This window comes from Moschus berezovskii, chromosome 3, assembly GCF_049115385.1.
Source record: "Moschus berezovskii isolate FMDL1 chromosome 3, NW_MosBer_1.0, whole genome shotgun sequence".
Classification (NCBI taxonomy): domain Eukaryota; kingdom Metazoa; phylum Chordata; class Mammalia; order Artiodactyla; family Moschidae; genus Moschus; species Moschus berezovskii.
Genome location: NC_142462.1, coordinates 31,933,748 through 31,936,902, shown reverse-complemented (window position 1 = coordinate 31,936,902; position 3,155 = coordinate 31,933,748).

The following is a 3,155-nucleotide window of genomic DNA, read 5'->3' as shown; positions in this document are numbered from 1 at the left end:
TATCGCACAGTGGTTCTCTTTCAGTTGTCTGTTGCTGTCTAACAAGCTGCCTCCCCCAAAACAGAGACCTGAGACAGTGACCTATTGTCATCGCTCATGGGTCTGTAGGTTTTCCGAACTCGGCTTGGCCTTTCTCACTCGAGGTTTCTCATTCTGCTGCAATCAGATGGAGGCTCGAACTGACTGGATGTAAAAGATGGCACCCACCAAATGCCTGGGGCCTCAGTTGGCATGGCTAAAATATGTGGGGGATCCAGGCCTCTCACGTGACTGGCTTAAGCTTCCTCACATCATGGTAATCTCATGGTAATTGGACTTTTTTATGTAATGTATTGTATTCCTAGAGTATGTTTCAGGAGATCCAGGCAGAAGCTGCAAGATTTCTTAGGACTTAGACTCAGAACTCAGCTACATCACTTTTACCACATTGGTCAAAACCAAGCAATGCAGCCAACCCAGACATAAGGGAGGAGACTATACAAGGCCATGAATACCAGCAGGCATTGAGGGTAGCTTTGACGTTAGCAGCCACACCCTAACAAATTTCTTACATATATATGCTCTTCATTTCAAGGCATTTCATAACCTTAAATGCTCTTGAATCGACAACTCAAAAAATTTGCACCAATAGCCATATATAGTGAAATATTTTACAAGTTTTATGCAATTCTATCGATATGAGAAAACTTCCATTTTGATGAGACATGGTTGAGACAGAATCTTCCATTTACAATTTTACATATCCAACACTTGAAAGAATTTTTCACAGACTTCCTTCTGTCTCTGTAAATCACAACATTTCTCCCCAACATTCCTCTTGCGCTGGGCTCCACAGGATAAATTCATAACACTTTTCACTTCTGGCACTGCATCTCTCTGTTTCATGGGGTAGATTAGCACAGTGGCAATGAGTTTTCCAAGAAGTCATTCCTAGTCCCATGACTAGCTAAACCATATATGCAATACATATGAAATAGATACATAGAGAAGTGACTGCAGGATACATAACTGTATCACACTAAACCCAGACTAAATATGTCTCTAACTGAATCCAGTTATGTGGATGGCCTCCATAAAGCCACCTGACATGAGGGAGAATATGAAAGAGGAAAAGTTAGAATAGAGAGAGTCAGCTGATCAGGGTTAAAACATCTTACTTACGTTTACGTTATGTTACAGAAACATTGGACTACTTGAGGAGGCGGTGGCTGCTTGGGCACCGGAGAGCCGAGAGGAGCTGATCTACATTCAAAGCAGGAGGCGCGGCCTTGAGGAGATACCCCTCGTCCAAGGTAAGGTACAGCGGCTGCACCTTGCTGGAGCAGCTGGGAAGAGATACTCCACGACCAAGTGGAATATAAGAATCCAGTGTTCTTGGGAGGAAGGAACAAGATGGCGGAGGGATAAGATGGCAAGACCACTTTCTCCCCCACAAATTCATCAAAAGAACATTTGAACGTGGAGTAAAGTCCACAAAACAACTTCTGAATACTGGCAGAGGACATCAGGCTCCCAGAAAAGCAGCCCATTGTCTTCTAAAGGAGAGAGAAGAAATCCAACTCCACCTACCAGAACACCAACACATGCTTCCCTAACCAGGGAACCCGGACAAGTCACCCGTCCAACCCCACACACAGCGAAGAAACTACGTAATAAAGAGAACTCCACAAACTGCAAGAAGAGGGAAAGGCCACCCCAAGCAAAGCAATATAAGCAAGATGAAGAGGCAGAGAAATACCCAGCAAGTAAAGGAACAAGATAATTGCCCACCAACACAAACAAAAGGAGAAGATATAGGGAATTTACCTGATAAAGAATTTCAAATTTTGATGGTGAAAATGATTCAAAATCTTGAAAGCAAAATGGAGTTACAGATAAATAACCTGGAGAAAAGGATTGAGAAGATAGAAGAAAGATTTAATAAGGACTTAGAAGAAATAAAAAAGAGTCAATATACAATGAATAATGCAATAGATGAGATCAGAAACACTCTGGAGGGAACAATCAGTAGAATAACAGAGGCAGAAGACAGGATAAGCGAACTAGAAGATAGAATTGTAGAAATAAATGAAACAGAGAGGAAAAAAGAAAAACGAATTAAAAGAAATGAGGACAATATTAGAGACCTCTGGGACAATGTTAAACGCTCCAACATTCGAATCATAGGAGTCCCAGAAGAAGAAGACAAAAAGAAAGACCATGAGAGAATACTTGAGGAGATAATAGTTGAAAACTTCCCTAAAATGGGGAAAGAAATAATCACCCAAGTCCAAGAAACCCAGAGAGTCCCCAACAGGATAAACTCAAGGCAAAATACTCCAAGACACATATTAATCAAATTAACAAAGATCAAACACAAAGAACAAATATGAAAAGCAGCAAATAACACATAAGGGGATTCCCATAAGGATAACAGCTGATCTTTCAACAGAAACTCTTCAGGCCAGAAGGGAGTGGCAAGACATACTTAAAGTGATGAAAGAAAATACCCTACAGCCCAGATTACTATACCCAGCAAGGATCTCATTCAAATATGAAGGAGAAATCAAAAGCTTTACAGACAAGCAAAAGCTGAGGGAATTCAGCATCACCAAACCAGCTCTCCAACAAATGCTAAAGGATCTTCTCTAGACAGGAAACACAGAAAGAGTGTATAAACTTGAACCCAAAGCAATAAAGAAAATGGCTACGGGATCGTACTTATCAATAATTACCTTAAACGGAAATGGGTTGAAATTTTCAAAAAGGCTAGGAAACAATTCTCATAGCCATCAATAGTTCAGTGTTGAGTTCATGAATAGTTTTTAAAGTTTGGGACAAACTGTAGTATTTGCTATTTGAAGTACTATTTGTAATTGGCATATTACGATGTAACATTGGTCTTCATTTCCATCTTAAAATGCCTAAAAATGCCTAACAGGTTTTTAGATTTGTGAATTTTAGTTGAAATGTATTTTATGATGTTACTAAACCTGCAGAAATATTGAAATATTTCAGAGAACTTATTCACTGTACATTTAATTTATTTTATTTATAAAAGTTATGAACTGTAGAAAGTTTTACTTGTTGGGTCAAATGCTTGTTGCTTCAAATGCTTGTTGCATTTGAAGTGCTAGTTACAAGAAAATCAAATACCTTCAATGTATAAATGCTAT